General features: G+C 46.4%; 1 long non-coding RNA gene across 1 annotated transcript; it reads right to left on the bottom strand.

Annotated features, from left to right (window-relative positions):
* Nucleotides 1–1,808: 1,808 nt before the first annotated feature.
* On the bottom strand, nucleotides 1,809–22,365 carry LOC310711678. The gene is made up of 3 exons (XR_014528571.1): nucleotides 22,003–22,365; nucleotides 14,699–14,799; nucleotides 1,809–4,007 (listed from the first exon to the last, which is right to left on the bottom strand). It is a non-coding gene; the product is annotated as an uncharacterized lncRNA (long non-coding RNA).
* Nucleotides 22,366–27,392: the final 5,027 nt, after the last annotated feature.

The raw sequence follows: 27,392 nt of genomic DNA, 5'->3' as shown, positions 1-27,392 counted from the left end.
GTAATGCATTTTTGTATTATTGCTTTCACCAACGCACACTTTGTTTATGTACATATATGCTTTACTTGGATGTGCATTGCAAAATCCAGAGAAGTGTGGATTTTGGAGGACGGCTGTGCTTCGATTCATATATTGTTTTGGAAAGTGCAAATTATGCAGCCATAGTCGTAGGAAGTTGCAGTTTACGCCAGGGCAGTCCAGCACACAGCCTGGGGGCCTCATCCGGTCCTCAAGGCCTTTTTTGGCTGCCCTCAGAAACCTCTGATGCCCCTGACCCACAACCCTTGTGATGCCTTCCCAAAGCCAGGTAAGCAAGCTGCAGGGCTTTGGGAAAGTCATGAGGACTCTGACAGGGTCCTAGAGTCCACCTTCCTCCTTCACAAAGCCTAATTAGTGTTTTTCTCAGCCTGTGTTGCTGAGAAATAAGAAAGGCCATTTTATTCCAAAGTAGCTGAAATCTGAAAAGGAAGCTGAGGACGCCAGAGAATTCGCAGCACAGATTTTTTCTTCTTATTATTGTGTTGTGTTTTAAGATAAGCACAAATGCTCTGGCAAGAAGGCTATCTGTGGATTTGTGCAAGGTGGCTGATCCCTCAAGGGGGAGCAGATTCAGTCAAATTAAAATATTGTTCTATTTCCTACTTTTCGTTTCTTTTTATTACTGGGGGTGGGGGGAGATAGGGACCTGAGTGGTGGAAGGAAATTGAACTGCCTTTGAGGTCTCTTAGCAACAGCAGCTTGTTCACTTCCAAACAAATCACATGCTTTGATCACAGCTAAGTGTTGTTATTGGAACAATTATAGCCGCATCCCAACAGTGCTGGATTTTGGGCAGTGTCTCCCATCTCAATGGATTCCAAAGAACCTGTAACAGAGTAAACAAAGGATGAGGAATATCAGGTCCAGCGTCTGAATGTGGCCCTCCAGACCTCTCTGGCCCTCAGGACTCTCCCCAGGCCACACCCTTCAACAGCTTCACACACTCTCTGTACATGTTTTTGATTGACTGGATGGAGAATAGAGGCGGGTGCATGTCTAGGTGTAGTCAAATGTACTGGACAATTCACTTGTGTTGCTCCACCCACTTTTGAGCAATAATGAGGCGTTTAAATTTGTTCATGCCAGAGGAAGTCAGATAATTTGGAGAGTGGGGAATTAAGCAGTGGCTAGACACTTACTTCCTTTTCTTTGATGGGGTTCCTAGTTCACACCAACCGTTTAAATGGAAAGCCTTCTTCTTCTTTGTCCGCCTCTGAGCTGGATTACAGAATGCAACCCAAGAACATGACTGCTGAGATTCAACATTAACTTTCTATTATTAATGCAATGGGGCAAAGAAGAGGCAGCATGTGGGGGGCGGGGGGAGAGCCATCATCCTCTCCTCCCCAGACCATTCAAGCCAGAGGATGATTCTCAGTTTGGTGGTCTGCTTGTTTTATTGCTTCCCATTCATCATGTTTGCTGGATTAGTGATGTGCTGCTTCTTAATTAGAATAATAGAATTGCAGAGTTAGAAGGATCAACTAGCCCAACTCCTGCAATGCAGGAATCACAGCCAAATTATCCCTGACATAGCAAAATACCACAAAATCACCTAGAAAGGCTCTTTTTTGTCACTGGATCCAGGTCCGATTAGCCAGATCTCTAGGAAGGATAATAGTTTCCCAGACACTGTTCTTGTTTAACGTACCCTGATCTGAAAAGAATTGACAACCAGTCCATAAAACCAAGTGGGAGATTTTTATGTGTAATAAAACCATGATGCTTTATAAATATCCCTCCGCTCCCACCCAGAGACTTGGAAAACATTTTTACTTTTTTTGGAAGCAAACATCCATGCCAGCTCACAAAGTCTAGAATCCATGCTAAGGCTGAAACAAAATATTCTTGCACCAAACTCAGATGTTTGCATCCCTCTAAAAATAATGTTAGAAATTAAATGTATGGTTCTCAAATATTATAAAAAAGGGGAAGGCAGGAAATGACATCCAATTTTCTTACATAGCTGATAGCAATCTAGGTATGCAATAATCTGATGCTCATTCCAACAATCATTCCATCTCTAATAATACAATAATATTTAATAAGAAGTGCTTGCAAGAATCCTAGGTGCTCTGCAATTGCGTACGGAGGTTGATTGGGTTTAATTTGCTGCATGGATGAGAAGATTTTGATGCTTCTGAAGTCAAGTCAAAATCTGTATGGCTATTTGAGATTCCCTGATATTGAACCTAAAGATTTGGTTGTGGGAAAGGACGGATGAGTCATATTAAAAACTGATCAAATAAAGTCAGTCTTAATTGAATCAAACACTGATGTACTCTCTTTTTCAGCTCATATTACAGACAACCATTATCCCCATGCAATAAATCCACAATTGTTTTCAGACATCTGTGGTGCACAACATCCCACAAGGCTTCTGTAAAACAATGGTATTCAATTGTGGGGAAGATCACATTTCCTCAGCACTGAAAACAGAAATATTTTGTGGCTGGGAAAATGGGATTACCTCGCCACCCCCACAACCCCCATGAGTGTGTCCGTTGCTAGTGCCAGTAACATTGCTAGTGGAGAGCAATTCCCTGCTAGTGAAGAACAGTTCTCCCAGCTATGCCTGAACCATTTTGTGGCCTTTTTAAAACATTTAAAAAACTAGCTTAAATAAAGCTCTAAGAAGGAGGATTCAATCTTCCCTTGAGGCAGGGTCAGCCAATGCGGTCCCCTCCCATATGATGTTGGACTATGACTCCCATCATCCCTGACCATTGGCCATGCTGATTGGGGCTGATGGGAGCTGGAGATCAACAACGTTGGGAGGGCGCCATGTTGACTACCCCTGCCTTAGGGAATGTAGTATTCCCACTTTCCTCACTCTTGTGGAATTTCATGTGTGAAGAGAAACAACAAAATGGTGGCCACAAATATTATTGTATTGGTCCCTTACAAATGGGATGGTAAGATGCTGCCAGTTCTTCTTGCTATTATGTCACTGCCAGTGCCAAACTTAGGGCTTCTTTACTCCTAGTGGAGAAACACTACTCCCCCTTCTCCTCACACACCAAAGTGCCAGCTCCTGTTGAGGCACATTTCCCAACGTATTATTGGTGACACAGAGGAGTTCAACCACACAAGAAGCTGCCTTATATGGATTCAGACCACTGGCCCATCTGGCTCAATATTGTCTGCACTGACTGGCAGAGGCTCTCCAGCACTTCAGGTAGGGTTCTCTCTCAGCCATACCTGGAGATACCTGGGGTGTGTGTGTGTGTCAGACTAGGAACCTTCTGCATGCAAGACAAATGCTCTGCCACTGAGCAATGGCCTATCCATTCCACAACAGAAAGGGACTGGTGATCTTGCTACACTCAAATCAACCAGGGCTCTAGACCAAGGCAGGCTTGCGGTAATTTGGCCGGACCGGCTGATACCACTAAGGAAAGGCTTGATACAAGCAGGGACTTTGGAGGCAGGGGGCCACCACCTGCAAGACCATTCCTCTCCTCCCAGCTCTCCAACCCCATCCATTGGAGCAGCTCTTCTTCTCCAGATGCCATTGGCCCAGCTCATTTCTCAACAGGCCCTCCGCGCCGGCTGCCAGTTTTTAACAGTGCAACGGTCCCAACAGTGAGGTATATGTAGATCCATTCATAATTTTTTCATAAACCCAGGCAAAGGAAGGAGGAGAGGGAAACGGAGGATGGCTTAGGGAAACCCAGAGGCACAGATGAGTTCCTGAGCAAGCTGTTCACAGCACCGGGCTTTTTAGTGGCATCTTCACATTCCAGGTCCCTCTGGCCCCACCACGGGCGGCCAAATCCCAGACCATCTGGCTCAGCAGTTGTGCGGAGAGTCTTCACCTTCCTGCCTGGTGTCTCTCGACAGCGCCTTCCCCGTGGGGGTAGGAGGCGTGATAATAATGTCTGGGACTTTCAGGCGCTTGTCAGCCATGACAGGAATGTCCCCGCTGCCGCCGCCGCCACCACCTCTGTTGACGTGTGTTTTAAAGCCTGAGGGAATAAGAGGGAGAGAGGGAGAGGGAGAGAGAGAGAGACTTTACCTTTCTCCCGGAGGTGGCAACCTCTGACGTTCATTGTTCCTCAGAGGAAATTGGGCGTGTGTGTTTTATGTCACAGAGAGGAGTCAGCCCTTCTCAGATAGTGCGTGACTGTTGTATCTTGACAGGAACACTATTCTGCAGAATGGGGCAGCCACACGAAAAACCCTGCTGTGAGTTAGTGCAAAGTGGGTTTCTGATATTGTGGGAACTTGCAAGAGAAACTCTCCCACAGGCAACTGTGATCTACTGGGTGTGTATATGGGATAGGCAGATTGGCAGTGCAAATTCCACAAACAGGGTGTTACTTGCTGGAAGTACGGTAATTTGCCCCCACAAGCAGCCTAGCCACTGCATTTGCTACCAGCTGCAGCCTCTGGACCAACTCCAAGGGTAGCCCCACACAGAGCGCATTGCAGTAATCCAGCCATGAGGTTACCAATGCATGGGCAATTGTGGTCAAGCTCTCCCATTCCAGGAATGACCATAGCTGTCTTACCAACTGAAAGAAGTAAGTAAGTGGATAATAAGCTTCCCGCACCTCTGTTAATTCTCTGTTGGCTATGTGACATTGCCTTCCCACACTTTCCACTCCTTCAGTCTGGATTTCCTCATACGAGGGATACTCTTGAAAGGAGAGGGGTATGAGAAAATGTGGGAAGGCAGTGATTTAGAGAACGTCATACAGATAGTAGGCAATTAATGAAGAGACAGGAAGCACTGACCCTACACGTTAAAACAGTACGGCGGAGCCCTTGGTGGCAGGCCCTGATAAAGATTTTAGGAAACATTTACTTCCAAAGCTTGCACTTTCCAGCCATACAGGAACACACCCACTCCATACATTTAAACCACATTTAAAGACATATGGCCTCCCCACCGCAAAGAATCCTGGGAACTGTAGTTTGGTAAAGGTGCTAGGAGCTGCAGCTCTGAGAGGGGATATTTGGGTGGAAGCTGTGACTTTTAAAGTGGTATAAATGAGCTTCCAATGTATGGCATGGATCTGACTTTGCATGCAGAAGGTCCCAGGTTCAATCCCTGGTGTCTCCAGGAAGGGCTGGGGGAAGATTCTGCCTGAAACGTCCACTGCCAGTCAGTATAGACAGTACTGAGCAGGATGGACCAATGGTCAGACTCAGTATAAAGCAGCTTCCTATTAAGGCCAGCCCTGGTTATATGGTTGCTTAATTTTGTTTTTCAGGGCCAGATTAAGACCTTTGGAGGCCCTAAGCATGGAAATATGATGATGCCCCTTAAATGTAATCCAAAATAAAAACAATACCAAACTTCAAGTATTATTTGCTATGCTTGTATACACCTAAAATTTACATGCGTCCTGAAATGTACATGCATGTATGTCATGTGCAGCATGTGACAGGATCAGTTCCCCTTGCATTCTTTGGATCTACCTTGGTAGGACACCCCCTGGTTTAGGTGGGGGTAAGTAATGAAAGTAGAAGAGAAAAATGAGGGAAATAGTGTGGGGTGCAGTGTAAGGAAGTCTAACAAATATCTGATTGTTCTCCTGATGACTATTTCAAGGCTTGTTGAAATCAAAGGTAATATTTAAAAAACCTCTTTTTGTGCCCCCGCTTTTGCTTGTGCTCTATAAGCATATATTTAGTTTGCCTATTGAGTAACCCAGCAGTGACTGTCACTACAGTATGCATCGTTGGTGTGTCAGGTCAGATCTGCCCCTCTGCAGCTGTAGCTGAATGTGCTCGGCTCCTGAGGATGCTGGCAGGTCTTCTGTTCCCTAATGCTTCAAGATTGATCACCTCCCTCGCCCTTCTAATGCTGGGCCATATGGTGAAAGCATGCTTCGATACACCAGGTTTGCCGTCAACTGACACAGTGCCATCACCATGGTAAAGAAGATCCTGGGTTATATTTAGTTTGTTGTGCAGCGCTGAATACAAATGACGCTTCCGAAGAAGAAGCTGCCCACCAAAGAAGAAGAAGAGAAGACTGATAAACTGGTGCTTTCCTTCCTTCTCAGACCCCCTCCCTACCAAATTGCCTACAACTAGCAAAGTTTGCAGCCAAAAATGTTGCAAGGGCGCCCTCTGGTGGGCATTGGAGAGACACATATGGGATGCACGCTGTAATCTGCCAGCAAAGCAGACATTCGTGACGATTTGTGCTCATGAGGGTATTGGGGTGGTTATACATACACAATCCTGCTTTCAATGCCTGTGTATGTTTTGCCTAAGTTATATTTTATTTATTTAACAAGATTTATGTACAGATCGATTGTAGTAAAACCTCTGATTCACAAGGAACATTAATACTATCAATAAAAACAGTTAAAAAGAATTAAAAGCATTTAATAATAATTAAAAGTAAAAGTGGGTTGACGCCAGGGGTTTGGGCCTGTGGGTTTCATTAAGGCAGTCTTCCCTTTCTCCAGATGCTTCAAGATCTGCAGGAGTTCGTTCCTGCACAGGCCTACTTAGAAGACAGTCCCACAAGGCTCAGTATAAGACTTACTTAAAAGGTAAAGGGACCCCTGACCATTAGGTCCAGTTGTGACCGACTCTGGGGTTGTGATGCTCATCTTGCTTTATTGGCCGAGGGAGTCGGCGTACAGCTTCTGGGTCATGTGGCCAGCATGACTAAGCCACTTCTGGCGAACCAGAGCAGCACACAGAAACGCCGTATACCTTCCTGCTGGAGCGGTACCTATTTATCTACTTGCACTTTGATGTGCTTTCGAACTGCTAGGTTGGCAGGAACAGGGACCGAGCAACAGAAGCTCACCCCGTCGTGGGGATTCGAACCGCTGACCTTCTGATCGGCAAGTCCTAGGCTCTGTGGTTTAACCCACAGCGCCACCCACATCCCAGGACTTACTTATTCCCAAGCAAATGTGTCTAAAATTATGCATGACGTATAGAAAGCAGATTGGGGAAAGAACCCTCTCATAATACAGTGGTACCTCGGGTTACATACGCTTCAGGTTACAGACTCCGCTAAACCAGAAATAGTACCTCGGGTTAAGAACTTTGCTTCAGGATGAGAACAGAAATTGTGCTCCGGCGGTGCGGCAGCAGCAGGAGGCCCCATTAGCTAAAGTGGTACCTCAGGTTAAGAACAGATTCAGGTTAAGAACAGACCTCCGGAACGAATTAAGTACTTAACCCGAGGTACCACTTTACTAGAACTCTGGACCAGCCAATAAAGCCGAATGCTGGAAGATTCAAGAGGGCCGAAAGAAAACACTTATTCGCAGAGCAGCACATAGTTAAACTATGGAACTCACTTGCACAAGAAACTGTGACGGCCACCAACCTGAATGGCTGTAAAAGAAGGAGGCAAAGGGTATCAGTAGCTACTAACCACAATGCCTTTGCTCTTCCTCCACTGCCTAAGTCACGGTGTCCCTGCATAGCACTTGCTGTGAACTGCAGGTAGGGAAAGAGCAGTTGACCTCATGTGCTGCTCACAGGCTTCCCAGAAGAGGCATCTGGTTGGCTGCTGAGAACAGGATGCTGGACTAGATGGACACTCACCTGATCCAGCAGGGCTGTTAAGTTCTTAGGTCCATTAACCACTCTCTACGCTGGCTGCCCATGGGGATGCCAACCAAGTAATGAATGGGATCTGCATGAAAGCAATGGATGTGCTTTTTGCTCCAGCCCCATCCATCTCAATGGCGCTCATGCCAGGCTGCCTCTAGTCTGGCCCAAGCCTTCCTTCTCACCTTTCCTCCCTCCCTGCTCGCCATTCAATGGCATTTAGGTGAAACAGGCTCAGTAGGGCTTTGCATCCAAAGCCGCTCGACTCATCTGTTATTAATGATGATGGAACAGGCCTCGCTCTTTGGGAATCAATAAGGGCCTCTCGGCCCAGCTGGTGGATGGACCTGCATTAAGGGCTGCAGCTCATCACCAAGAGAGTTGCGATTTACAAATGCATTTCCAGATGGGAGTGCGTTGCTGTTCATAAAGGGCTTGGCCCCAGCCATGTGGAGCTCAGCGTCTTCTTCACAAGGCTGTGAGGCTGCTGTTCGGGAGGAAGCACAGCCCCATTCGGAACAGGCTGGCATCCCCGAAACATCAGATCCCTTAGCCAACTTATCCTCTGGAGTAAGCTTCAGTTTGCTTGCCCTCGTCCAGTCCAAAACTGACAGCAGAGACCTGCTGAGAATATTAACTGGGTGTTGTTGTTTTTCCAGGTTTGGATGATAGAAACAAGAGATTGAGGAAAGAGAAAGAAAGCTGAGAAGTAGTGCAGTGGTCCAGAGCTGCAGGAGGTTGACGATCCATTACTATTTCTGCAGCAGGATACTAGTAGGGTCCCTGTCTGCAGCATCCTAGAGCCACCCATTCAGCATGGAAGGGGGGCTTTTAGCCAATGAAAGGAAGGTTTCTCAGCCTTTGTGCTGACTGGAGCCAATCAGAGAGAAAGGAGGTGAATCAGCCACGGAGGATTGGCTCCTAGAGCCACTCTGGAGAAGGAGCATGGGAGGAACAGCAAGGAGGAATTGTTCTGTAGGCTCCAAAGCTAAGTATTTAGGAACACTGAAAACATGAGGTGCTTCTGTTTCAAGAGAATGGTGCGCAGGTTCTGTCACATGCAGTGGAACTTCATGGCAAACACAACTCGAGACACAGCTTAAGATGATAGTGAAACACTCCAAATCATTTGCCCATGAACATGCTCAGAATATAGTAGATTTGGCTCAGTGCTACACAAAGTCATGGTCCATGGACCAGTACAAGCCTATGAGCCATCAACTGCTACTCCCCAACAACTCCACCACAGCCCAGGTTGAGTGGTACCCTTCAGGGCCAACTATGGTAACAGTTCCTGGCACACTGGGGGCGGGGAGGGTAGGAATTGCTGGTCCAACACTTCAAATAGCTTGAGAAGCATGGATATAGCGGAAAGGCAACACACAGAGATCTGCATTGATCATTGCAATGCATTCCTAATTATCACTATTGTATAAGGTTCTTGTATAATCTTTGGAGAGCCACGACTGTTCAGGAGAATGGCTGCACTTCAGAACTTGCCACCACACTAATGGAGTTGGATGTCGCCTCCACATATTGGTGAATTTAACCGTTCCCACCCCAAATCCCCAGATGACCACCTCATGTAGCAAACTGAATTCGGAAAAGACAGAAGTACTTTTTGTAATAAACTGCAGTTCCCAGGATTCTTTAGGGGAATCCATGACTGTTTAAAGTGGGGGTGGGATTCTGTGCACCCAGAGTGCCACATTAGCAATCTCTGGGATAGCACACACAGAGAGAAAGAGAGATGGCTGAATGAAATTGAAACTGTGGGCTTTTCTCCCTCATAATTCTTATGAACTTACCATAATTCAGCCTTGCTGTATGGAGTCCACACTAAGAACTAAAGTAGAGCAAAGATTTTTGAAGGGGTTATACGGCACGGGGAGGGAACTCAGGTTCAAATCTCCACCTGGTCATATTTTCCCATCAGCTAATTTTGGGTCTCCAAGCTGAGGCTCCAATACTTTGGCCACCTCATGAGAAGAGAAGACTCCCTGGAAAAGACCCTGATGTTGGGAAAGATGGAGGGCACAAGGAGAAGGGGACGACAGAGGACGAGATGGTTGGACAGTGTTCTTGAAGCTACAAACATGAGTCTGACCAAACTGCGGGAGGCAGTGGAAGACAGAAGTGCCTGGTGTGCTCTGGTCCATGGGGTCACGAAGAGTCGGACACGACTAAACAACAACAAATCTTGGGTCAGTCCTACTCTTTCAGTGTAACCCGCCTCACAGGGTTGCAGTGAGGATAAAAGAGGAGCCATGTGTGCTGCCCCAGACCTACCTGAAGGAAAGACAGAGGTGAAATGGTAGAAATAAAGAGGACAGGTATGTGTGTGTGTGTGTATGTGTATGTGTGTGTGTGGGGTGTGTGTGTGTTATATCTAAGGTCTTTTTTCAAGTGGCGTCACTTGAAAGTGACTGTGAAGATTCCACGGGGGTGGAAAATAGCATTTCAAGGAGGGCATTTGGGAATTCACTGAAGCAGCTGAAAACTTTGGCTCATGAGCTGGGAAGAGATGAGGAGGCCTTGTGTGAGCCATATATCCAAGGCACTGTGTCTGACACAAGGGAAGCATTTGAACATATATTATTTATATCCAGTACACTTCTGACGCCCTCGCCCCCACTGTTTCCTTGCAAAGAGTCGTGTGGAGGCTTCTGCCTGGTTCCCAGGGGATCTTCTGTGGAAGCGGCTTTTACGAGACCTTCATAACATCAGCTGCAGCAGCTGCTGCTGCAAAACGGCATCTCTGTATCTCTCACTGGGCCTTTCACGTCTTTCCTTCCCAGGAGATGCAAAAGTGCAAAAAGTGCAGAAAAGGGCAAGCGACGTGATCAGGTTTAGAAAAATGGGGAGTAAAGGAGGAGGGGGAACATCACCAGTGGTGCCAGTAGGGACTGGGTTGCCCAACCAGTAGGGAGAGCCAAAGCCCATGATAGGCAGAGCCAACGCATTCTAGTTTTGCCCCCACCCTCAACCTCCTCCTCCTCCTTCCTGCTGAGTTGTACAAGGGGCAACGCTGAGGCTAAGGAGGAGGGGCAGCAGCAGCAGCACCCAGGAAGGTTGTAAGAGAGAAGGCAAGCGGATGGGGGCTGGTTGATGATAGGTTGTGGTCTTGCCAGAAGCATCCTTGCTGGGCTGAGCAACAGCTTCTCTCTGCCTGATATACTGCATGCTGCATTTGTTTAATCTGCAATAGCCCTGTCCTAAGCTGTTTTAAAAAGCAACCAATTGTTTGCTCTTTGGCTAGCAGGGGTCCAGAATATATCTCAGCAGATGCCTTGTGTGAAATGGTAGGCTGCATACCACTTAGTGTCCATGCATACAAATTTACAAGTACATGCACTGATGCATCAGAATGCATCTGCCACACCCTGCATTGAGGACCAGAGACCTGGAGGAGATGGCCGAGCCCTGAACAGCAAAATCCCCAGCAACTTATACTCTAATTTTCAGAAGATGACCCTCAGGGGCAAAAGAAAAACATGGTGCAAAAATAGGACTGTTAGTTGACCAGGTTCAGGGACCAGGAAATAGGAAATGGAGTGTGCAAGTCTGAAATTCAACTGGTATTGCTCTCCCCAGCTGCTGCCTGCTCACAGTTTCAGAAGTGCCACCTGTCTGCTGCACTGCTTTTGGAAGCACAGGAGCAATTGCCAGAGAGGTGGCATTCCCATGGGGCAGACAAGGGTTCCTGCAGGCCATTTGTGGCTTTGACTAGCAGGGCCAGAGCAGCCACAGGCTATTAACCTGAATGTCAGCCCAAAGAGTGAATGAATAATCCATGGTTCCAAAGTGTCAGAGGGGGTGCATTTCCCTCCCCTTCTCGCTGGGAGATTGCTTTCAAGATGCTCTCCCCAGCACTGCTACCTGAGGGAGCTGGCCCAGCCCCACACTGTGTGAGGAGCCCCCCGGGGAAGGAAAGGCAGCAGGTGCTCAGGCCTTTGGCTTGGCATTAAAGCTGACAGCCCACGCTGGCATCGGGGCCAAGCAGCAGTAAAAGCTAATGGGTGATGCAATATTTAGCACTTGCCCCGATTACCCAGTGAGAGAACAGAGCACACTGAAAATAAAATAAAAGCGAAGGCTGCTTTGTGAGAACGGTGCTTTCCCCAGCTTGGGACAGAGAGCATCTCCATGGATAGAAGAACGTCTATAACAGCTGGCTTCATCCTGACAACCCTTAGCAGGTTTTATGACCCCCCAAGGGTTGTTGAAATGGAGCACGCGTAGTGCTCTGTGCATGTCTGGCGAGTAGGGATGCCAGGGAATGCCATGGAAATCGGAAACAGAAGCAGAAATTGCCGACGTTTGCTTATTTGTCCCAGGTCTGTGAAGGGAACCAATCCTGCAGTATTTGCTGTTGTCGTTGCCTTCAAATGATATGAAATTGATTATGGCCTCGTTCCCATTTAAATTATGTTTCCTTTGCATTGCTTTTCAACATCTTTAAGCGCCCCCTCGCCCAGCTTGTCCGGAGTTTTGGGCTGGATTGCCATCAATATGCTGATGACACCCAACTCTATCTGCTGATGGATGCCATCCTGACTCGGTCCCAGACACACTGACCAGATGTTTGGAAGCTGTGGCTGGATGGTTACGTGGGAGCCGGTTGAAGCTAAATCCTTCGAAGACAAAGGTCCTGTGGCTGGGATGGGACGATATGGGATTGGGGGGGCAACTCCCATCTCTTGCGGGGGCGCAATTAGTGCCAGCACCGTCCGTTAAGAGTTTGGGTGTAATCTTCGACACCTCCCTTTCCATGGAGGCGCAGATTGCAGCTATAACAAAAGCAGCATTTTTTCATCTCCGCCAAGCTAAGCAGTTGGCTCCTTACCTCTCTCGCCCTGACCTAGCCACTGTGATCCACGCGATGGTCACCTCCAGACTGGATTATTGTAACTCGCTCTACGTGGGGCTGCCCTTGAGACTGACCCAGAAACTCCAGCGGGTGCAGAATGCTGCAGCGAGACACCTTACGGGGTCCTTGCTGCGAGATCACATTCACCTGGTGCTATACCAGCTGCACTGGCTCCCGGTGGAGTACAGGATCAGGTTTAAGGTGCTGGTTTTAACCTTTAAAGCCCTATACGGCCTAGGACCCTTGTACCTACGGGACCGCCTCTCCTGGTATGTCCCACAGAGAAACTAACGGACTTCAAATAAAAACATCTGGAAGGCCACAAAGAGGTTAGGCTGGCCTCAACTAGAGCCAGGGCTTTTTCAGCTGTGGCTCCGATCTAGTGGAACACTCTGTCACAAGAGACTAGGGCCCTGCGGGACTTGACATCTTTCCGCAGGGCCTGCAAGACAGAGCTGTTCCACCAGGCCTTTGGCCAGGGAACAGCCTGACTCCCTTCTTTGGCAATCTTCGCGGAGCTCTGGCTCAATGGTTGCCAGTGGTTTGCTTTGAATTAATTTTATAATGAATGATTTTAGAGTGTTGTGTTGTGTTCTACTGTTGTACTGTTTTATTGTTGTTAGCTGCCCTGAGCCCGGCTTCAGCTGGGGAGGATGGGATATAAATAAAATTTTATTATTATTATTATTATTATTATTATTATTATTATTATTATTATTATTAAATGAATAGTACGGAAATAATTGTGTCATTTGTTTACATGTAAGTAACGTAACTTGTGGAAATAAGTATCTAAATTAGGTAATATGGTGGATAGCTTCCGAATTTGGCGGATGTGGAACTGCAGCAGAACGGAAGCAGCACCGCTTGTGATGAAGACAGGTCGGAATGGAAATCGCTGCCTTCTTGTATCCCTACTAGCAAGCAGCAATTAGGGGTTACTAACTGTGGTGTGTGCATTAGCCAAACAGAAAGCAGAATTTTGCTACTCCCCTGCCTTTGCACCGCAGCATAAATCCAGGCCAGTGGAATGAAACTGGGACAACCCATGTAGTGCACAGACACCCCCCCCACCCTCCCTCCCATTTGCAATTGACTGCTGCCAATTGTTCGCTTCCACCTTGCTTCTCAGATGAGTAAGTGGGCCCAGTGGCTCCTGCCAAGTTTGGTTTTAACTAGATGGGGTGGCGGTGGCGGAATACACTGTAGGCGGCTTCTGGAGTTCCTTCCAAATGTCCTGGGTTATTGCAGTTGTAAAGTTCTCCTCTCAGATTGCCTGTCCTTAGTCAAGGCTGCTGAGATGGCACGTGCCTGCTTTCTGGGAAGAAGGGAGGCAGGGAGGAAGTCTGGTCCAACTCAGAGCCTTCCTGATCCATTAGATCAAGGAATGGTCCTCCAAAAGATGCTGGACTCCAGCAGGGCCAATGGTCAGGGATGATAGGAGTTGTAGTCCAGCAAGATCTGAACATCTATGTTCAAAAGCTTCCAGGTTGAAGACCTGGCATCTCCAGATAGGGCTGTGAAAGACTCTTGCTGAAACCCTGGAAGAGATCTCAGTAGTGACTCAATCCTGAGCTAGAGATGAACTAATGATCAGTGCAAGGTGGCTGCTTCATATACACATGTGGGAAACTTGTAGCATTTGGATGACAATGTATGTTGTTCCAAGTGATAAGAATTCACACTTCCCCTCGGAGTTCTTTCAAACCAGTTACACTTCGAGAGCAGATCCATACTGTGCTCTCAGAGCACACCCAATGCACGTTTTAAACATTTGACTTCCTCCAAAGAATCCTGGCAACAGACATTTGTTAAGGTTACTGGGAATTGTAGGTCTGTTGGGAGGAAACTACAGTTCTCAAGGGTCTTTGTGGGATGCTTGTGCCTTAAATGTGTGTTGGATGTGCTTTAAATGTAGGGTGTGGATCTGTCCTAAAAGTGTAACTTTAAATGTGGTGTGGATAGCATCAAGCTGTTTATAGGCTGCTGAATATTATTCCATCTTTCTGGCAAAAAAACCCAAAACCCCTTTGAAAATAATCATGGTCCCATGAGCACAACAACCCCCCCCCCCCGCTCACCTCATAGATCCATGGAGTTGTGGGTTAGGCAGAGCATGGAGAAGCTTGGTTCCCTCCAGATGTTGATGGTTTACAACTTCCACCTTCCCTGACCACTGGCCAACAACATCTGGGGAGCCACAGGTTTCCCATCCCTGAGTGAGGATAAAGGAGACATCACATGGCTTCTTACCTTTCAGGCAGGAGAGACTAAGTCCCATGATTTCATCCTTTTAGCATGTGGGATGGATTAAAGACACAAATTTCCACATCTGGTCCTTTGCCTCATTAGTGCTAGAGAGTTGAGAAAGAAAAAAAAAAATTTTAAAGAAAGATGGGAAAGAAATCTAGCTGCATTCAGAACACAGTTTGATCACACCATCAATGGATGCCATGACATTGTATTAACCTAGCTAGATTCATTCCAATTTATATAGGAACTTTTATCCTGGATGGAACTTTAGCACATGATATATATATATATATATTTAAAAGCACACACTTGTGACCAATCGCTGCAGGTTTTGTATAAGCAGCTAGTTTATTTCTAGGCATGAGCAGATTTTTCTGTGCTCTATTACTGCCCCGTGAGTTTGCTCTCACCTGCATTCTGCCCCAGTTAGGAAGATTTCTAAATTTAAGTGGCAGGTGTGCAGTTTGCATCATTCCATCCCTTTCATTTATAGCAGGAGGTAGACGACCTTCTGTAGCCGCTATGCCTAACTGTCTATGGTTATTGATGTACCCTGGCACTTTGAGTGTAAAAAAGTATAAAAATAACCTTGGTATGATTGCATCCCGGTAGCATTTTTTGCTGCGATTTAATCAGACATGCCTACATTCTTGTGCCCAACCATAATGTGCAAAAAAGGAGATGCTAACTGAAAAACTGTTGCAATGCCTGGAAATGACAAAAGGCAGACTGCTAATGCATTGGTGCAATTCTAGAAACAAGATCAGGAAATCTGGAGCCTACAGAGAAATCTTTGTGAGCTTCCCTCTTTATTTCTTTGATAGGGTTTGGCCTCCTCTTGTTACTTGATCCTAGTTTCTGAAACTACAGCTGTTCCCTGAGCAGCAAACATAAAGACCATAAGCAGAATAATAATACTGTTATTTACATATACACCTTGGTTTTTAGAGTTGCAGATAGTATAAAATTCAGGCCATCTTGGGGAGGCAATGTGGTCAAAGGATACATTTCAGCACATAGCCTGCCCCATCCTAAGGCCTTTGGGCAATTTAATTTTTAAGGCAACTAAAAATGTGTAATTAAAGCTTCTAACCTTTAGCCAGCTTAATTCTCCTCCTCCTAGCACATGGAGGGGTGTGTGGCAGTCATTTAGCATGCTCAGTGGTCAAGCTTGTTCAGGCATCTTAGTGGGGAAGGGCTGTAACAGAGTGGCAGAGCATCTTCTTCACATGCAGAAGGTCCTGGTTTCAATCCCTGATATCTCCAGGTAAGACTAGGTAAGACTCCCTGTTTGAAACCCTGGAGTGCCGTGGGCCAGGGGGCAGCTTCACCTGCTGAACAGCAGCCTGAACTGGGAAGCCTTAGATCACAGAGCAGAAGGCACCAATGAGAACCAGCTGCCTCCCAACTTCTTAAGCCAAGCTCTCAACAACAGTAAAATGCTGGAAACAATGCTTGTAGTTCCTGCCCCTTACCTTGCTGCTGCCTGCTCTCCCTCTGGATTCCCTGACCTGTGAACTGGACCCTTGGCTCTGTGATCATGTGAATTTCCTGACCTTGGACTGTCTTGACTTTGTATGCGGATTCTGCTCTCAGGCAAGCATTCCTCAGAGGCCCCTAGCCCCTACTTGTTTGGCAACGGGACTCAAATGGGGCTACAGCATGGAGAGCCACCACCGGTCAGTGCAGAACTCCCCCCCACTTTCCCTTTTAAGGGGATGGAGAAGCAAGAGAACCCCACAGTCCTTTGCAAGTCTTGCAAAAGCCCTTAGAAATCTCTTTCCCTCCATCTTTAAGATCACAGCAAGACTGAGCTTAAAAGGGAAGGTGGGACAACCAGGTTTAAAAGGGGGGGAACGACAGGATGTGATGTCTTAATGCCATCATGTTACTGGCATGTGGGCAGTCCTACCCACCTGTCAAACTTGGCCAGTGAGCCAGATCCTGATAATGATCTGACCTGTGGAGCCAAAAAGGTTCCACACTCGTGGTATACTGTGCTGGATGGACCAATTAGCCTAACTTGGTGTAAGACGTTTACCTATGTTCCCAAGTGTTCTGGCAGGCACAGAAATTGCAGTTCATTTCATGCTTTGACAATCTGTTGCATGCCTCCACCGTCGGAGGCAATATGCTTCTGAATACCAGTTGCTGGAAACTGCAGGAGGGGGGTGTGCTGTTATACTCAGGTCCTGCTTGTGAGCTTCTTCCAGACACCTGTGAAGACCCAGTTACAGACTCAATGGGCCACTGGCCAGATCCAGCAGGGCTCTCCTTAGGTACTTATAGGAGAAGAGGCTCCAATCCTTTCCTCTTTCAAGGTCAATGAGCGTGGGTAGCTTGGGCATCATCTGCAGGGGATGCACTGTGTAGCTGTATTGTACTGACACCACTCACAACACAGAATCCAAAAGCCCAGTGCCTCTGAAATGGAAGATTGCCTGCTAGCCATTGTGACTACTAACCCTTGATAGACTTACCCTCTTCCATGAATCCGTTTAATCCTCTCAAAAAGCCATCTTATAGCACCAAGCTTTGAAGGGGGTCAGAGGGCTTGATCTTTGTAGAAGACACTTCTTAAAAAATAATAATGCTGGACTTTTCATGAAAAGGAGGAGAGCTTGAATGCATTTGAGAAACCTTCCTTTACATTATTAAGGATTTGATAACTAGGGGCTCCTGACTCACTTCTGCCAACTTAACATCCCTAACAATAGCTAATAGATCCACAGCACTCACTGATGTTTGAGTTGAGACAGTGCAATTCAACAAAAGGTAGACTAGTCTCTGATGAAATTCAGCCCCATTTGTTTCCATAGCCATTGTCTGATCTAACCCTCCCTGCTGTGACTCTATTGCTAGTTCAAGCCCAGCTGAATGTTGAGCAGGGCTTTGGCCCAGTGAAATCTCTGCAAGGGTCAATCTAGCAGAAGATTTTCCATGTCTGTTATCTTTATTGGATGGTATAGCAAGGAGAACTTGTGTCAATATCGGAAGGTTTAGCTCTATGACTAACAGATGCAGGTTTGCCTTTAATCATTAACTTCTGATTAGCTGCTATCATGCTGGCATTGGGCATCACCTCAACCAATTATAAAAAGTGGCTTTTATTTGATATGCAACTTGATGTTCTTTCCTCATGAAAAGGGGTGGAAACTGACATCATGCTCCTCATACTTTAGAGCCCCCAGGTAGAGCTGGCAAGGGGCACGGGATGTAATTGACCCAGGGTTCATATATCCTGGAATATGAACCCATCTCCACACAAAGGAAAGATTCCAGAGTTTTTCAGGGCAACCTGTTCTGGTAGTTTGATAGACTTACATTGTCATGGTGGTCTCAAGTCAAATGACATGCTGAACATGTGAAATTATTTTTGTTTTATTTATTCAAGCTAATCTTACACTCAGATATATTCCCAAGAATTAACATCACATTGTCAGTGAAAAGACCAATCTTCATTTGTTCTGAACCACACTTAGTATCTGTTATCTCTGGCTGCCCTAACCTCTTTGTTGGGAGGAAGGGCAGAATATAAATTTAGTAATAAGTAAATAAACCCTTATATCCCACCTTGACCACTGAGCTCAGGGGTGGGGGACTTCTGTGGGCCTGCAGGTCATTTCCCCCAAACCATGACCACCTGCCCATCAGCTGACATCACTGGTGATAGCAACTGATTGGCAGGAAGAGAGGATTTAATCCTGCATTGCCTGTGTGATCCTGTTCCCAGGAGGATGTAATCCCTTGAGGTCACAAAAGTTAAATCATTCTCTGGGTATGGATTCTTATGTAGCCAACTGGCACCATTCACACATAAAATGAGGTTTCACCAGGTTTGAGGGATGCTAAAAATTTGCAGAAGTAAAATCTCTAGAGGCGGGGAAAATAACAACACCTACAGGGGCAACCCTCCACAAAACAGCTTAATGTTCTCTAGGTATGAAATGCTGACTGAGGAGGATGGACAGAGTAATTCAGTTAAAGGACGAGGCTGGCTAGTCAGAATCCTGGACAGGATCTCTCCACAGTGACACATTTTGTTTCAGGTCCCACTTATTTTGTCTTCTAATTTGTTTTAGCGGATGGTGAATGTGATTATATTGTGGTCCCACTTGAGGGTGTTCCATCCCACTTTCAGCAAACAACATTAAATTTGTTGAGGTAAAAGCTCTGCACTCCCCTATCCCCTTTCCCTGAAAAATCAACCCTCAGTTCCAGGAAGAGAGAGCATATTTATGCAGGGACCATGTGACAATCAGTATTGTAATAGTGCGGGCTTCCTCAACCTTGGCCCTCCAGATGTTTTTGGCCTACAACTCCCATGATCCCTAGCTAGCAGGAACAGTGGTTAGGGATGATGGGAACTGTAGTCTCAAAACATCTGGAGGGCTGAGGTTGAGGAAGCCTGGAATAGTGCATCCAATCACCATTCATGTTCCGACATAAAGAGAAAGTTGGACCTGTTTTGCCAGTTCTGAAGAGGACATACAGAACTGGGTGTGAATACATCTAAGGACATCATGGTCTTTGCACCAGTTTCCTTCTTAAAAACTTTCCCTGCACAATAATTTCCAGAAATCTTTGCCGCCACCCTCCAGCTCTTTATATCCTTTCTTAGGACAAGTGTCCCTCTTGTCCAATGACCAACTCAGTCCTGCCATCAATATCAACAGATTAATGGCTAGTGATGGGCCAACAACCACCCTTTTGGAGAGGAACTGAAAATCAGACAAATTACAAAGCGGTTGGCCCATGAGAAAGAAAGAGAGAAAGATTATTTCCAAAGACATCATGAAGATGGAACAAGACCATGCTCTCAATTGTATCCTTGCTTTCTAAAATCCCATTCAGCCCTGGTCCACTCACTGCCTGTGTAAGAAAGCAAACAACTTTTTGGCTTGGCAAGGCTACCCGAAATCAATGAGGCTACATAAAACAACTGTGAATATCAATAGTCTCGTTTTTAACCACTTAATTTTCTGAAAGGGCAGATCCACAAACATTCTTATCTCATAAAAGAGACCAGAAAATGAGGGGACGGAGGAGACTTTGAAAAGCTACCGGAAATATTTGTCCATTGATAATATCCTAGAAGCAACTGCTGTTCACACAGGGAACCTCTCCTCTCTGCAAGCCCATTGAAACAAGCAAGACATAGGTAAGAGCAATACATCATGTCTGTTACACATCTCTGGCTTAAAAATGGTGCTTAAAAGGATAGGATTCTGGTATATAGTTTCTTTTCCACATATATGCCCCCCCCACAACCCTGAATTGATTTACAACCCTAAGTGAGCTTATATTCCAGCACAGTAACATGCAATGAGCAAAACTTTGGGTAGTATCCAACTAAGTTTTACTCAGACAACCCACTGGGATGTAAGTGACTATGTGAGTAATGTTAATTGGTTTACTGGATCTGTTCTGAGAAGAACTTAGTTGAATACAATCATTTGTACCTATTAGTGGGTGTGGTAACAGCAGTGAATCCCTGGTCCAAAGTGTACCCCTGCCATTAGCTCACAGCATACAACATTCAAAGCACCCTTACAGAGGGATAACCCCCTGGGAACTGTAGTTTGTTATGGGTGCTGGGATTTGTAGTTTATCCCTCACAGAACCACAATTCCCATGATACTTTGTGGTGAGATGTGCTTTAAAGCCAAGTTATGCAGGCAGAGGTGGCCTTAGGAAGCCACTTTTTTTCTTTCCATCTCCTTCACATCTCCTCCCCTTCAAGCTGCATTATGGGAATAATAATAATTGCCCACCCTGCAGAGTTGTTGTAATTCTGAAAACAGGTTCATTGTTTGTTTGTTTGTTTAAAAAGGGTTGTATCCAAGGAGTGTAGACCCAATGAAATCAATGGAACTAAATTACTTGTGATTTTGATGAGCTTACTCTGAGTAGAACTTATCTGGTGACAACCCCAAAGATTAAAAAGATCTACATCAATAGCTGCAGAAAATACCACATTTACACCAATCATGATCCCAGATCTGGACAAAGAAGGTGAGTTTTCAAATTGTGCCTGAACATACCTAGAATGTTCTGATTTCACCTGGGATGGAGTTTCATAAGTGGGGTACTATCACTGAGAATGCCCCCCTCAAAGCCACCAGGTTAGAGCCTTGGAATCATGTGTGGAAAGTACTTTGAGCCCCATAAAGTGCTGCATATAACCACAATCCTAACATTAATTAGCATCCCATGCATACTAAAACCAAACTCATTTGTTTGAGTGCCACCACCAATCCACATGGAGCCAAAATGGTACCTTTCCAGACACAAGAGGGAAGCATCAGAAGAGAACATAAAGGTTTGCAGAAGAATATCCCCCCACAAAAGAAAAACTTTAGTGAGAATACAACTCAGTGAGAATTGAGTATGCTCATTGGTCTTCCTGAATTAGGGTAAAAGATTGGGAATGGAGATGGAATGGAGTAGCGTGTAAAAGGGCATGGCTGGCTGGCTGGCACCCAGAACAAGAGCAAACGTTCCGCTGCAGGTTCCACATGGGAAACTGACTTATAAAGGGTGAACACTGGTCTATAGTGCCCTGCATTGTCTTTGCTGACTGGCAGAGGATTTCCAGGGTTTCAGGCAGGAGACATTCCCAACTCTACCTAGAGATGCCAGGGATTGAACCTCAGACCTTTTGCATACCTAGCAGATGCTCTGCCACTGAGCTATGCCATTAAGAGAACGTAAGATTCTAGTCCTCATTGATCTGAACAGGAACATAGGAAGCTGCGTCCTATCGAGTCAGACCATTGGTCCTTCTCACTCAGTATGAGTGACAGAGGGGTTGAACTTAGAATCTTTTGCATGCAAAGCAGATGCTCTAACCCTGAGCTACAGCCTTTCCAATTGCAACGATAATAATATGTGGTGATGATGATGATCGTGGTCGCAAAGGAGCCACGAAAACGCGACGGGCAGGACCCCACACGAATTCAGAACAAAAACCAAGGCAAAGTTCTTGAAGCTGAGAGGGCAGCCCGTTAGACTTGCAGCCTCCCTGGTTTCCTGATCAGAACCCACAGCCTTAGCTCCCAGGCTGAATCCAAGACTCAAGCGGCTCCTAAAGAGGGCAGGTGGTGGTGGTACTGAGCCAGGGAGAAACAGCAGTCGCAGCAGCAGGATTAACTCTCCCATCCAAGTTTTAGAAAAGGGCTTTTATCCTTTTCCACCCAGCCCTGAAACCAAACCAGCAAGCATGAAAATAACAGGAGGAGGGAGAGCGCGCCAGGGAGGGGCAGGAGCTTCCTCCTCGAGATTCTTGGGGGGCAGCAACTCACCAGCTCTGCAGGCAGCCGCCGCCTTCCCCTCCAGTGGCCCCAGCCCAGCTGCGGTGGCCGCCGGCGGCATCCCAGCCCCGGCTCTGCTGCTGCTGCTGCTTCTCCCAGTTGCAGCGCCTGACATCGCTGCCAGCCCAGCGAGAGGGAGATGATTGCAGCTGGCAGGAGTCGGAGGCAGGACCAGGGCGATTTACATATTGCTGTCTCGGGGACCACCTCCAGCTCTTGGCCGGGCCAGCAGAGAGAGAGGGAGGGAGGGAGGGGCGGAGGCTACCAGGCACTGTGTGCCCCCTCCTCGCCTTTCCAGCCCTCCCTCTCTCCAGCCTCATCTCAGCAGCTGCCGCAATGCCTGGCCAAAGGGCTTCTCCCCTCGCTGGTCTCTGCCAAGAGCTGCGGGAGGATGGCTAACTTGCTGGTGCATCCCGAGATATATAATAACATACAGAGCTGGAGAGAGATGGCAAAGCAAGCTGAGGACGGGAGGGATGCGGAGGTGGGTGTGGAGAGACCCAGCTGGCACCACCAGGCAGGCGAATGCGCTCAAGAAACCTGGGCAGCCTGCGCACACACCATGTACTGAAAGCACTTTCCTCCCCAAGAATCCTGGTAGTTACAGTTAACCTTTAGTGGAGCTACAATTCCCAGAACCTTTAACAGGCTACATGATTATTTGGGGAACTCAACATGGCCACTGACGTGGATGGCTTTAAAAAAAGGATTGGACAAATTCACAGAGGATAAGGCTTTAGATCTCTGCTAGATGACTGTGCGCTGCTTCCAGTCTGCTTCTGAACACCAGTTGCTGAAAACCACAGGAGAGGAGAGGACTGTTACACTCAGGTCCTGTTTGTGGGACATCTGATTGGCCCCTGTGAGAACAGGATGCTGGGCTAGCTAGGCCATTTCCTTCTTGTGGGGAAGGGGAAATGTGCTTTGAATATGTGGTGTATACATGGCCCTTGACCACTGAAGCAACTTGGGCTGTCCTGGAAGATGAGTTCATTTGCTGGAGTGCCCATCTAAGCCATGGGTGGGGGAATTTTTTTGGTCCAGTGGGTCAGATCTTTATCTCTTCCCCCATTTCAGCTGATAAGGAGAGAGAGCTTAGTATTGCTTTCTGCAGGGTTCCAGTGCACCATAGACTTCCTGCAGATAACTTTCTTGAGCACCCAACCCAAGCAGGGTTGAATGCCTCATCCATCAGCTGATGTTCTTGGGACTTCAATCCTGTTTACCCAGCTACATGATCCGGCCAAGTGCCTACCTGACACACACCTGACATCACATATGGTGTTGGGGGTGGGGCAGGAAGGCGCCCGCAGTTTGTGGGACAGAGCTTGCCAGCCAAATGAGGGTCAAATTTGGCCCACAAGACAGAGTTGTGGTCCAAAGCATTGGTGGGCACCATATTAGTTACCCCATTTGAATTTCCCCCACAGTAAAGTAGGAAATGTATAGCTGAAAGGTCACAGCTCAGTGGGAGAGCATCTGCTTTGCATGCAAAAGGTCTCTGGTTCAATTCCTGGAATCTCCAGCCAGGGTTGGGAAAGACCTCCCTGCCTGAAACCCTAGAGAACTGCTGCCAGTCAGTGTAGACAGTACCGGACTAGATGGAGTGACCAATGGTGCAGCTCAGTATAAGGCAGCTTCCTTTGTTCCTACTGAGCCTGCACAGGCTCGCTTTCTTTGCTAGTCATCGTAACTGAAAAGAGGCCATTGGTCAACCCAGCTTAGTACCGTTTACTGCAGGAGTAGGGAACCTGCAGTCGTCCAGATGTTTCTGGGTTCCAACTCCCATCATCCCTGGCCATTGGTCATGCTATCTGGGTCTGATGGGCGTTGTAGTCCCAACAACATCTGGAGAGTCAGGAGTTCCCAATCCTCAATCTGCTATGACTGGCAGTGACTCTCTAGGCAGGAAAAAAAATTCTTTCCCATTCTCTGTTACCAGATCCTTTTCACTGAAGATGCCAGGCACTGAACATGAGACCATCTGCATGTATAGCAGCTGCTCCATCACTGAGCTGTGTCCTAAATAAAAATGTATATGTGGATATCTGGGTCATTTACGAGATGGAATTTTGGGCATTCGACTTTCTGCATATGCTCTGCCACTGAACTGCCCCGTGCACCACAATAGTGTTCACTATTACTCTGTGGCTGAGAATTCATGCACTAAATGGCAGCTCAGATCAATATTTCTTTTTTCTTTTCTTTTCTTTTCTGGGTACAGAAGTTCTGCATGGCAGCTGTTTTAGAGAGGGTCTCACAATATACCAGGCCATTCTGTTACTGGCCTTCAGGTAGCCATCATGGAACAAGGAAACTGCGAAGGGAAACTCCAGTGTGATACTGCTGAATTGCAGCTTATCCAAAAGTTACATTTTGTTTGTTTGGGTCTGAAGAGAGACCCAGCTAAGCTTTACTGAGTAGAACTCATTGAAATTAATGGACCTAACTTAGTCATACGCATTAATTTCAAGGGGTCTATTCTGAGAAAAGTAGCTGAATGGTTTCCTGTTCCATTCCGCTGGAATTTAACTCCAACTTTTACACCCCCGTCCTTTACCTCTATGCATATCACTTGAAGCCCAGGAGAGGGTCTTCTCTGTGGTGGCCCCTACACTGTAGGACTCTCTCCTTGCAGAGGTGCATCTGACACATTCATTTGATAGTTTTCACTGCATTTTGGAAGACTTGCCTCTTTCCCCTGGCTTTTGACAGTTGTTTTGTGGGACACACCTCATTTGTTTAGTTGCACTGTTCTGGTTATTGTTTTACTTTTTTTTGAAATTGTGATTGTTTAATGGTTTTTTTCAAATAACTTTCTGCCCTGGGACCTTATGGCAAATAACTGAGAATCACACTCCGTGGATGTGATGGTTCATGGCAGGCACAAGAAGCAGGGCCTTTTTTGGTGGTGGCTCCCCTATGTGACATGCTCTTCCCCTTGAGACTCACACCAGTGGCTCGCTTCTAACCTTTAGGAAGTAAATTCTTCACTGGGCTTGTGAGGACTAAGTTTATTTTAGCCATGCCATCCAAAGAAGCTAAACTTTTATCAGGACAGATAAAAGTATGTACTTTATTCACAGTGTGAATAGTTAAACTACAGAATTCACTACCACAGGATGGATGCTTTTAAAAAGAGGATTAGAGAAATGCATTGAGGATAAGGCTATCAACAGCTACAAGCCATGATGGCTGTGTCCTACTTCCAGTGTCGGAGGGAGTATGTCTCTGAATAGCAGCAGGTGGGGACCATGAGCAGGACAGGGCTATTGCACTCATACTCTGCTCACTGGCTTCCCAGAGGCATCTAGTTTGCCCCTGTGAGAACAGGATGTTGAACTAGGTGGGGTTTGACTTGGTCCAGCTGGACTCTTACTATGTTCTAATCTGTACCTTATTTTAAAGTGGCATTTTATTATTTTAATGTGGGTTTTGCATGGAGTTTACTGGAGCCGACAATTGATTTGGAGATCCAAAAGCAGAGGTGGAAAGGAAGCACAGGGTCCTGCGGGATAGTGGTAACATTTATTTAATAATTCCCCCGATGATCAGTAAAAAGAATCTGGTAACTTTTAATACGTTGAATAAACACAGGCGTGCTAGGAAAGAGCTTTGTTTTACAAAGGCAAGGCTGGTTCTTTCCCCAAGTTTTTTGATATGGGGCAGCTTTAGGCCTGTGAATGAATAAGCAGAAGCCACTCCACCGTCACTCTGCAACGACAGCAAGCTGGAACGGTCCTGCTCAGATAATTAGGAACATTAGATGCCCCTAAAGCTCACAAAAATATGGTTGCTATGTAAGACCTACTCTGGTCCCTTGTGGCTCTGAACAGGTGCGTGACAGAAGAGAAATGTCAGCAGGCGAAACTTTCCACTGTTACTGCATCTTGGTGGCAGGGGAGCCTCAGCTGTTACACGCACCCTGCCTCACATGTAGCTGGGATCCCTGCCAGAAAGAAACGGCAGCAGCTCCTAAACAAAAAGACATCCTAGTGAGTGAGCTTCAGATCCCCAAGATATGACTAAATAAAGCAAAACACAAATACTTGGGGGGTATGGCCTCCTCCTCCTCCTCCTCCATCATCCTTATCAAGCCAAAGCATTTCCCAGGAAATCAACACATTCCTCGTCTCTGGGGTAATGCAGAGGCTGGAGTCTGAATGATTCATTGAGTTTGCAAAGGCTGCGTGCCTGGGCATATTCTGTTCAATTAATCAGTGGACGACCACAGCTTTTTACAAACTAGCATTATGGGGGAGAGTGGATCAATGATGCATTACGACTTTCCTAATGAGTTCCTGTGACTTCGCAAGTGCTGGGACTTCAGTTGGATTTGAAGGCCGCTCCTACAGATTTTGGGAAAGTGCCTTGATCTATTCACTCACTGCCACTGTGATTGTTCACCTGGAAGGGCCATAAATTAGTGGCTATAGCATTTTGTGTGCTGTCCCAGACAACTCCAGATAAGATAGGGAAAGACTCCTGTCGAGAGACACTGCCAGTCTGATCAGACCAAAGCTGGGGAACCTTTTTTTCCAGCTCGAGGGCCATATTTCCTGCTGAGCAACCTTTGAGGGGCCATATAGCAGTGGTTGGTAGTGCCAGGGGCAAAAATGGGAAGAGCAATGAATGTAAATTTTACCTTAATAAATATTTAAGATCTCTTTCCACCTCCATCCCCCAGCTGGGAAAACCTTACACTGAAGACAGCATAACACCTTTTATATTGTTCAACTGTAGGCCTGCATTTTAATCATTGTTGTAAGCTGTTCTGAGCAATGCAAATGAAAGGGCAGGTTATAAATCTTTCAAATAAATAATAAGAATCCAGAAGTCAGATGATGCTTTCCTTTCAGAAGCCATTAGCAGAGCACATAATGCTGCTTTCATGTGCCCAGGTGATTATAAAGCCCACATATCTGGGAAGGAAGCAGAGTGTAGCAAACTTTGGAAGCCAGTATTTCAGTGCACTTAGTGGGAACCCCTGCGAGCAGAAAATAAAGGTAATGCTAACAGGGTTTGAAAAGCAGAGAGAAGAGGCAACCTGCATTATGCCTTTGACTCTATTGGTCCATCACGCCTTCTGCTCTTTTGTGAGCAATCAACCTAAACATGAATATCAGCAAAGCTGTTAGTTAAATGCAAGACAAGCAATATCTCCATCTGTAGAATGTTTTCCAATTGACAATAAAATGCAAGTTGCCACTACATTAAAATCTCCTCTATGCACTGCACTCAACACACACTCATCATTTGGCATCATCAGAGGACTTCAGATCATTACACAAAGAGGGAGGGTGGGACCAGCCAACTGCATGCCACGCCAAGGTTTAGGGCGAAATGAAAGCTGTTTCCTGAGAGCAGAAACTTTTAAAGCG

The sequence above is a fragment of the Podarcis liolepis genome (assembly GCF_965112155.1).
Source record: "Podarcis liolepis genome assembly, chromosome: 7".
Lineage (NCBI taxonomy): Eukaryota > Metazoa > Chordata > Lepidosauria > Squamata > Lacertidae > Podarcis > Podarcis liolepis.
The sequence above is the reverse complement of the archived record's forward strand: the minus strand, read 5'-3'. Positions and strand labels throughout refer to the sequence as shown.